We start from the raw sequence: 10,690 nt of genomic DNA on the forward strand, positions 1-10,690 counted from the left end.
ATTTACATTTCATGATAATACTGTGCATTCTGAATATGCTATGATTTGGTTTAAAATAATAAATAGTCCATTCTTGCATACTATTGCTCCAGCTTTACTTGTATTTTCGATATTGGTATAAATAGAAAGACAATTAATGTCGTTCGAGTCTATTTTCGGATCATTTATATTACGTTTAATCCATATAGTTATCATATGAGACATAGTATCGTAAAATTTGGAAGAATAAAACGTTCGTACAGGAAGTACATTTTATAAGAACTCCAACAAATCTGCGTGTGCACCTAAAATACAAACTGATAGTGATAGTGATTGTTCATAAGTTTATATACATTATCTAATGTCAATCGAAGGTATCAATTCTTTTTCTCCATAAGAGTACTTTTTCATTTATATGTGTTCAAAAATACATGTGTTCAACCGTGAAGCATATGTCACCTACAACGAAAAAGAGTTTTCCTATACTTAATATTTCCTTTATATACCTATGAAAGTCTATTCTTCGCGTAGTATGAAATTATGAATAAATCTGGAATATTGTTCAATCTGAAAAGAAAAATAACTTATTGACATCATTCATTGATACGAGATTCAGAATGTTTGTTTTGTCTTGCAGAAAAAGAAGGCAGCCCTCCCTTTCTTTTAATGTGAAATAGAAAGCGAAAATTTGAAAACAGATTTTTTGGAAATTTACTTGCAAATATCGTTTTCAATATCGTGATTTTCTTCCCAATGGTACTGTACTTTCAAATTTTCCAGTATCCCTCTAAAAACAAAAAGTCGAACCTCGTTATTGTTAACGTAGGCATTACAAGGAAGCGAAGTATTAGAAAGCAGCTCCTTTTTATTATGGATTTCTCTATAATCATGTAAATAAGAAATTCCGGAAATTTTTTCCTCAAGAATTTAATTCTTGTGTTTTGATTGATAATTATTACACTGCATACTAACTTTTCGCATACTGTTCGCGTCTAACAGTTTCCTAATAATAACTACTTCAAAATTACATATGTTCTTGCACGAATTCAAAAGTACGTATGATACAATTACAATTGATTCTAAAATAATAATTATTTAAAGATATTAAGATACTAATTAAACGTTTCACTGTATTTCAAAATCTGGAACAACAAATTTTTATTTATAAAAAATGAAACTGTCTTTATATATTCTTTGTCACGATGCTATTTCTTATTACCGTGTCGACATTTTTTAAAATTCATTTTGTTATCTCTACGCAATATGAAAATTCATATACTGCTTAATATTTTTTGCATATTATCCATCCACCGCATGATATCTTCTGAAAAATCAAAATATTAATGTTATATTATTACAATGCTTCTTAAATATCAATTTTTGACAAATTTGAAATCCAATATATTTTGCACAATTATTATTTATCAAAAAATTCCAAGTTAGTAACTTTCTTTTCAAATGGCAAATAACATATACTTTGACTTACCTGTAAGTTTTTGTTCCTAATCATCATTTCCTCTTATAGAACATCATTATTGTTCTTATAATTACTACCAGTGTCATAGATATTGTAGTGGCTACAACTGAATTAATAGAAAATGATAAATAACTGTGTATAACACTAACACATAATTGTGTATAACAATGACACATAACTTTTACTTACATATCTGTCGATAAGGGATTACTTACTGTGATATCCTGTTGATGTTTCTTAAGGCACTTGATTAGGTGCGATACGGTATCATTCCTTATGGTATACTGTAGATAAGTATTTTAGAAAATAACAAGAATAAATCTAAATTATTCAGAGGTTCCAGTTTCGGCTTAGACATAAATACAGGACCATTTGCAAAGAAGAAAGGGTGCGTTTCTACAGCCTCGTTATAGTAACCATGAATACCAATCTCTGAATTACTGGTTACTAAACATAAATATCCTATAAAATTTAATATATTTCTTTAATTTTTAATACATACATGAGTTAGTAGTTCTAAATTATGAATCATCCTACCTGTGATATTACGCTTTTCCTTATAATATCATCACTCGAGTGAACAACATTAAGATCATGTAAACCATGTCATCCTATCTTACTGTGAAGATACTTAGTTATGTTATCTAACATTATAAAAATATCATCAAATTCAAGTCCTTTTATTCACATCACATGGCCACGACGATCTGGTTCTTCGTTATATAATGTTCTAAAATTTGTCGTATATATAGGATGTACAAACCGTGATATCAAGGTATCAGTTCTTCCTTCCCAAGGGACAGTTTCATTAAAATTCTGATAGAATTAAAAATTAATTATTAATATTCTAACAATCATATATGTTAAATACGTTATAGTCAACGATATATACCTGAGCGAATGTAGGGGTGATTCCTTGATAATTATAAATGTCATCAGCCCACATCATTGTGCCACTTCTTTGTACTCCAGCCTCTAGATTAACAGCCTAAACAAACATACGAAATTTTATAGAAGCTGTACAAAATATAGTATATATGCGCAATATTGAAGCGTTCAAGGGGATATAAAGGTAATGTACATCACATACACGTGTACTCTCATGCAACAAAATACAATTAGATTTAATAGTATAAGCTCTTTTATTCATCATAATAGATTGGAAATTTAAGTGTCTTACGAGGGTGAGTAAAAAGTTACCCGCTCTGTCGGTGTAGAATTTATTTTAAGCAATTGTCAAAAAAGACATACATCATTTTTTGACATAATCACTCGATTTCTGTATACACTTTGTCCATTTGCCGAAGGACCTTTGTATTTTCTCATTAAAAAATGTTTTGGGCTGAGCTGCGAACCACGAATGCATCGTCGTCTTCACCTTTTCATCAGCTTTTTCGGCATCCATCTCGCACAAACTTTTTAAAATCCAAATCTGTCGTGCACTATTGCATAAGCAGAGCCGTGGCTGATTTGCAAATGATTTGCCACATTATCCAGTGTCACTCGTCTATTCCATAGAGCATAAGTTCATGAGCACGTTCAACGTTGTCATCGTGGATGTGGACGGGCGTCCAGCTGTTTTTTCATAACACTTGTGCGATCTTCTTTGAACTTTTGTGCCCATTCAAACACACTTCGTGACAAAACACTTTCTCCATAATGTGCATTAAATCTTTGATAAATATAGGCATCAAACATAACCTCCGACCACAAGAAACGAATCACAGCATCCTGCACTGTTTTCCTGCAAATCACCATTGCAAAGCGCCATTACTCGCGCAACGGTCACAAACGAATTGACGTAACACAAAGAAACCTGCGCAGCAGCACTGAACAGATATTGACGTCATACGAAGAGTGCAGATGGATCAATACGGTCGACAGAAGTTTTAACTATCTGGAGTGCGGATAAATTTTTACTGAGAGTCGTATAGGAATCTATAATCTGTAAGTACACCTTTGGCTGAATGGAAATTTCTCTTACATATAGTCAAAAATGCTGAAACTGTGTATTGAATTGGAAAGTGATAAAAAATAAGTGAAGTTTCGAGGTTGCATGTGATTGCATGAGTACACAGGACGTTTTTAGCGAATAAAAAATAATTTTGAAAGACACGAGACTTATCTTGTATTTTATGCACTCTCTGTGTCCGAATTTCCAGAAGCTCTCTATCTTATGAAGTGTTTTAGATTAGCCGGAAAATTTTGTACGTACGTACAAGAAGTATACGATCTAAGTGGAATATTCCATTATTCTCTTGATACAACAGAAACGAAATTTACAGAACTTCTCAGAAAGTTGGTTTATTATTACCAAATTTATAGAATTAATATACGTTTATCATCTTTACATACCTAAGTCGTGGAGGTTTATCGTGCGTAAAAAATTAGTGTCGTTTCAAAGTTACATTTCGTACATTTTAAGCCTATAATTTGTAACGTACAAAACAATGTAAATTTGAGCTGTTTCTTATCTCCACAATAAGAAAATCCAACTTTACGTTTTTTACACAATGATATTTATGGAACAGTAATATCATATTATTGCATCGCTTGGAGAATGAAGTCAAGGTACGATGTGACCCTAGTATAAACGCTGGGATACCCAGCTGTGCCGCACTTATAAGCATAAGACACAATACCTATTAAATACGAGGTTAATTCATGTTGTATCAGCAGTGGTCCGCCGCGGTCAGCCTGAAAGGATCGTTAAATTTTTAATCAAAGATACTGAAATATATCGATCGAATTGTATTGAAATTATACTTATATACAGTAATAATCTTCTATTGATTTGTGTATTGAAATACTCCAATTTATAACGTACATGTTATATGTATTTTGAGCAAAACTAAGATTAGAAGGAAATTAGATTAAATACCATAACGAGGTGTGAGAAGTGGGCAAAACTATTAAATTGTGTTTATCTATTATTTTTAATGTTTAAGACGTCGATTTGATGTTAATTCGAATCGACGTGTCTTCAGATACCGTATAGTTTGTAGTAACTCTGTAACTTAATTACCGTACAAGAATCCTCTCCACCCTGAGCATGTTCGGCGCATATTATACCATCAGTGATATCAGGTGCATTAGGAAATTTGGAATAAGCTATTTTGCATTCGGCGTTCTTAATCACTGGCATTTGTACTTCCATTAATGCATTACGTCGTGGTCGTCCTACGAAGAAAATAAGAAAGATATTTAAGACTGGAACTATTTAATTTTATTATAAAATTGATATCACTTACTATATCTTAATGCTCCCGATCCAGCAACAAGGGGGTTATAGCCGACGAAGTTGCTCTTTCGTAGGGGCTCTTTCGTACAAATGGGATATACGTACCCTGAAAAATAAAAAAATAAATGAAAATGCAGGAAACGAATGACCAAAAGTATGAGAAAGAATTATACACGCTTTATGACACAATATATGTGTACAGTAAGAAATTTCAGGATATGATACTTCAGTAATACTCAATAGCATATATATATATATATATATTGAGGACTTACTCGAAAATGGCACCTCCTCCACCAATCTAAGAATGACAATATTATGATTGTGTATGTTTTCTATTCCATCCATATGTGCACAATGTGCTGCGGTCAAAACATGCCTAGCCGATATCAGGGAACCTCCGCACTTCCATAGTGGTTTGTCTGGGTTTCGGGGATTACGAAAACCTAATGCAACGATCCATGGCCAAGCGCCTAAAATGCAATAGTCATAGTTGTGAATATACATAATTTTTTCTCACATAACGGGTAACAACGATTATTACCTATTCGATATTCGATCATACAGCAGACGATAAGTACATACGTACAAATACTCTGAAATAGAGATTTGATAAAGACAGAAATTAAATTTTTATTCCAGTGGAATACAAATTATTAAATAATTCTATATAATTTCTATTTGAACTATACTGAACTATAAAGTTCAAACGTGTAATTTCTGCCCTAACAGTTTTTGATCTCTATCCATATTATTACTCCTATATCAATTTTTTATTTCAAGCAAAAAGATACTCTTCCTAACATGAAGTAAAAGAAAGAAATAATTCAAGTTAATAAGTAAAGTTACTACCGATAAAATCATAGCATTATTATTTAGTCTAATTGAAATGTACATTGATGTGCTGTTTAATGCCTTTAAAGTTCATTCTTGCAGTAAATGGCTTATTATTAATCGGAAAGAAAGACATAAACGTACCAAGTTCAGCTGGTTTACCATCGACCACCCTGGTATGAGAGACGTTGCTAAAACCACAGTATGGTGGTCGCAAAGCCTTATACTTATACACAGTTTTTATTAAAATTCTCTCTTCTCTTTGTTTGGATCGTTCGGACAGCAAACGATCGTAACATTGCCCTGGTATCTGCACACTGATCGTCTATAAAAATCGGTGGCTGTACGGTACTGTATCTGCCATATTTCTTGCAGAGGTTTACATTTTCTGTAGTCAAGGCACCTGCCTTCTTGATTGTCCGGTGTGGTACATTCTGGATCAAACAATTTTAAAACATTTATACAGTTCAAAGATGCGTAAGAAAGCGACACCGATTACTCAACTTTCGAAGTAAAAGGCCGATCAAGTCCACCGGATTGCCCTACAGACACGTATTAATCCGTAAGAGTTAGTCATCATGTTGATAATAATTATCTAAAGAAACTTTTCACGTGAAAATATAAAATTTTAATTGATTAGATATTGTGTTAGCCATACTTAAGAAAGAAAATGAAAATGAATGAAATGAAAGGAAAAGGACTACCTTCAACCTCATGTTTTAAATAAACACTTTGTCAGTTTTGCGGTAAATAAATTCTTAGGAATTCAGGACAGTTTTTAGTGAATCATTTTGTTTCGACCGTTCGCGGAGAGACGCGATCGCGAGATAGCACGTCAACGAGAGTTGTAAGTTCCCGTTACGATTAAATAATCGACGCCACGAACTGATCGATCCCCTTATTTCGATTATGATAATAAGGGTAGTTCAACGAAATTCCACAGAATTAACACAAATAAATTAATGTTTATTTCAACAACTTATTAACTAGAAAGATATAAATGGAACAAAAAAAATGTAACTGCGTTTTGGTTGATAAGTAATGCGCGACATACCACATGTGTTGACGGTTCGACATCTCGAAAAGTTCTGAACGCCTTTCGATTTTTTTCGTTTTTTTCTGGAAGGCGACCCCCACTACGTTCGGATCACGCCACATTCTTTTACGCGAGGTAAAATACGGGCACGAGTCGACGTTTCTGGAAGTCGCCCTGCTTAATGAACCATGCGCTTGCCACTACAATGTTTGTTTGCCGGGCAGACACGACGATCCGTCTGCGACATTATAGTGCCGCGATCGATAGTTAAGAATATGACCTATGGGTAAGCCGCATGGCGTAACATTCTCCCCCCGTTTGAGAGGGTACCGATCAAACTAGGGAGGTGTGGTTGAAGTTCCCATCTTATTTCGTCTCGGTGGCTAGTTGTTCGGGTTTCTCGAGATCGGGTTGAATTGGCAGTGGGACAAGCCTTTTGACGCCCCGATCCAAAATGCTCTTTGCCGTCTGAACTGTAGCTGTCCGGATGACACCATCGGCGCCTGGATGAATCTTGATAACTCGGCCCAGAGGCCAATGCATGGAGGGAACGTTGTCCTCTCTGAGGATGACGATTGTGCCCTTTTGGATGCTGTGTCCACCCTTGCTCCATTTATTGCGGTTGGTTAGCTCGTTCAAATACTCCTTATGCCAGCGGTTCCAAAAATGTTGTTTAAGCTGTTGGATATGCTGCCATTTGGAGAGTCGGTTCGATGGAATGTCCTTGAAATCTCGATCACGTAAGCACATTAATGAATCGCCAATGAGGAAATGTCCGGGAGTGAGGGCTAGGAGATCATTTGGATCGGTGGAGATAGAAGTTAGAGGGCGGGAATTGAGGACTGCTTCTATTTCTATGATAAGAGTATTACGGTGTTAAGCTCATATGTTTCTGTTTCTCCACTCGCGCTGCGCCATAATATCCTTTGATATTTCCGATCCTCTGGTCGTACGAGGAATTGCCGATACAGGAATTTTCTCGATGTCGCCAGTGAGTACGTACTGATGAGCGCGGAATCTAATTAATATGCAAAATAAATTGTGAATTGATTCGAGAATATAGGATTTCCCCATTTTCATGATTATCGTGATTTTTGTATAAATATATTTTTTAAGATACTAATAATTAGGTACTTATAAATTAGTATTATCAATTATTTTGCATTTATAATTCCGCCTCTAGTATAAGTGTTAATTGAAAACTAACTTTATGTTTGAAAAAGTACTAGCAAAGTCGTTGAGTAACAAGCCACTGATGCTAACACAAATAGCATTGTCGTAATTAAATATTTCTAAATATTCATTTTTCATTTTGAACCTGTAGAAACAATTTATTATATATACTATTAGCTAAGTAATTGCATATTTAATTAAGTCGAAATATAAAACTTAGTTATTTTAATAATTTAAAAATTAAAAACTGACAAACATTTCAATTTAATTTATGGTTGGAACAAAAGACAGTTATTCTTCATTAATTGAAATATTGCAATGCAGAGTACTTTCCAAAATACGCCGAGAGTATTCCTGATGGTGAAACGAGCGTTGCTTCATCGAACGCAGCTAAAGAAAACAACATCTATGTAGTTGGTGGTACGATGCCTGAAATAGAGGGCGCTAAATTGTACAATACCTGTACTATTTGGGGTCCCGATGGAACTTTGATAGCAAAACACCGAAGGTAAGTAATATATTCCTTTATGGCTTTGAATTTGAAAATATTGGGGCGAAGAAAGTGACTCTATCTAGGAATAATTTAGGAATATACATATGTACATACGTATACTATAACCAATTCTATAATTTACGGTTTATAAAATACGTTATGATACGGGAAACGCCCATTTTTGTTGTAATGTGTTTGTGTTGTATAAATTTTTCACATACTTAAAATTTATTATACTTATTTTTTCTCCTTTTTAAACATTATTAAATGATAGGATTTTTTAATAAAAGAAAGTGATAAAAACGCTGTCAGTTATTAAATAAAAAATAATTAAAGTTTAGGAGTTGGTAACTTTGATATTAAATTACAAAAGTTGCAGCAATAGAATTAGCGACTACATTTTTATGTTATTAGGTACATCTATTCGACATCGACATTCCTAATAAGATTACTTTTCGAGAGAGTGATTCACTCAGTCCTGGTAACTCCCTAACGACGTTCGATGTGAAGGGCTGCAAAATAGGTATTGGCATTTGCTATGATATTAGATTCGAGGAAATGGCACGCATTTATCGGAACAAAGTACAGTAACTTAATCGATCAATACTTAACTAGCAAAAAATTAAATATCTTTCTTAAATATATTCTATATAAAATTAATATAATCTGTAACTCTGTATAAAAAGAAGCTTAATTTAAAAAACCAGTATATTTGCTGAAAATGAAACAAATAAAAGAATTAAAAGCACAATAAGAGGACTGTCCTCGCATATTCAGAAATGATGGAATGTGAACCGTGCAACTACGAAGTTAATTGGTATTCGGTGGCTTCATATTTCCTGCTTCTCTGGGTTAGGTTGCCAAATGCTGATATATCCAGCGGCATTCAATATGACCACTGGACCACTGCACTGGTCATTACTTCAGCGTTTCAGAGCGAATGATAATCAATTATACGTTGCCTGCATATCACCGGCTCGTGTTCCTTAAGCAAGTTACGTCGCATGGGGACATACACAGTTGACCAATCCCTGGGGAAAGATTCTTTACGATTTGGAAACTCAAGAGAATATGGCAGTCACCGATATCGGTAATTTACAGCTTAAAATTAAAAGCGAGAGATCCATGATGTAATTAATTTTTAGTCTCGTTAATTTATCGATTTAACCATCTTCCTCTGTATTTGTTGAATTTATTAGTAAGCATTACTTATTACTTCGTATGTTTCTTTTTTCTATCAGATCTAAAAGTTGTGAGGAAGTAAGGGCTCAGATACCTACATTTTCTCAGAGACGTACAGATTTGTACGACACTGTCTGTAAGAAGGAGTAACTCTACACTAAAACAGAAAATGTTTTTTTATAATATTTCTACTACGATATCCTTTTTTTGTGAATTATTACTAATTTCTTATCATTTGTACTAAATGAATGACTCAATTAAGAAAACCAAAACGTTATAAATAATAATCTGTATATCTTGTGTATCAACATGTAATTGGATATTATAATAATATAGGAATGCTATAATAATATAGGATAATAATATAGGAGAATAGTAATATAGAAAAAAACTACATGCTTTTAAACACCTTTAATATCGATCACATAAATTGTTATAATTCACAATGATTACGCATACATAAAAGACCCCTTGATAGTAAAATTTACGATCAAAAGGCAATTACGTATCGTTTAACAACATTTAATTTATAACACCTTTTAAACATTTAGACAGATTAACACATAACACTTCTTATATAGAAACATCAATTCGAAGTTATCAGCTTGGAGAAATTGGTCGATTTAATACCTGTAGATTGTCTGTCTCGATGAAAGACTTAAAGAGAGCAAAAACATGATAATGCCGCTATATAATATTCCTTCTTTCTTGTATCTGTCTGCCTCTCAGGTCGATTTACTAATTACAATAAGTAATTTCGCCTTCTTTGCGCTCTCTTTTAACGCATTCGAGACCGAAAGAAATTCATATCAGTCCAGTAGGCAAGGGTATAATATACATATTTTATATATAACATACGTAGTAATGTATATATCATGTTAATTTCATATTTTTTTCAATATAGAATTATTATATATATATATTTAACTGTACATAATACATTATAGAATAACATAGTATATAATTTTATATTTTAAAAATATGAGGCATACTATTTAAGATTGTCATCGATTTAAAATCAAAGTATGAAAAGGATACCCTGGAGAGAGTAAAACACAGAATCATTCTAACTAAACATTCAAATCGTAGCGACACCTAGGTATCGTCTTACAATTAAATCTCGGTCTCGAATGGATTAAAATGAAATACATACTTGCAGCTTCAACATCTTCAATATCGAGGAGATTCAAACTTTACAAATAAATGTAAATTGCGATGTAAAACAAAGCGATGTAAAAAGGGAAAAGGAGGAAAGAAGGAACAGGGAAGCAAAGA

General features: G+C 33.3%; 2 long non-coding RNA genes and 1 pseudogene across 2 annotated transcripts; 2 read left to right on the forward strand and 1 right to left on the reverse strand.

The window, feature by feature from the left end:
* Nucleotides 1-9,800, forward strand: part of LOC126877722 (omega-amidase NIT2-A-like) — a 50,619-nt pseudogene extending 40,819 nt beyond the window's left edge.
* On the forward strand, nt 2,668-8,876 carry LOC126877724 (uncharacterized). The gene is made up of 3 exons (XR_007695272.1): nt 2,668-3,403; nt 8,065-8,248; nt 8,648-8,876. It is a non-coding gene; the product is annotated as an uncharacterized LOC126877724 (long non-coding RNA).
* Nucleotides 4,707-6,849, reverse strand: LOC126877723 (uncharacterized). The gene is made up of 3 exons (XR_007695271.1): nt 6,586-6,849; nt 4,973-5,170; nt 4,707-4,803 (listed from the first exon to the last, which is right to left on the reverse strand). It is a non-coding gene; the product is annotated as an uncharacterized LOC126877723 (long non-coding RNA).
* Nucleotides 9,801-10,690: the final 890 nt, after the last annotated feature.

This window comes from Bombus huntii, unplaced genomic scaffold (genome assembly GCF_024542735.1).
Source record: "Bombus huntii isolate Logan2020A unplaced genomic scaffold, iyBomHunt1.1 ctg00000228.1, whole genome shotgun sequence".
Lineage (NCBI taxonomy): Eukaryota > Metazoa > Arthropoda > Insecta > Hymenoptera > Apidae > Bombus > Bombus huntii.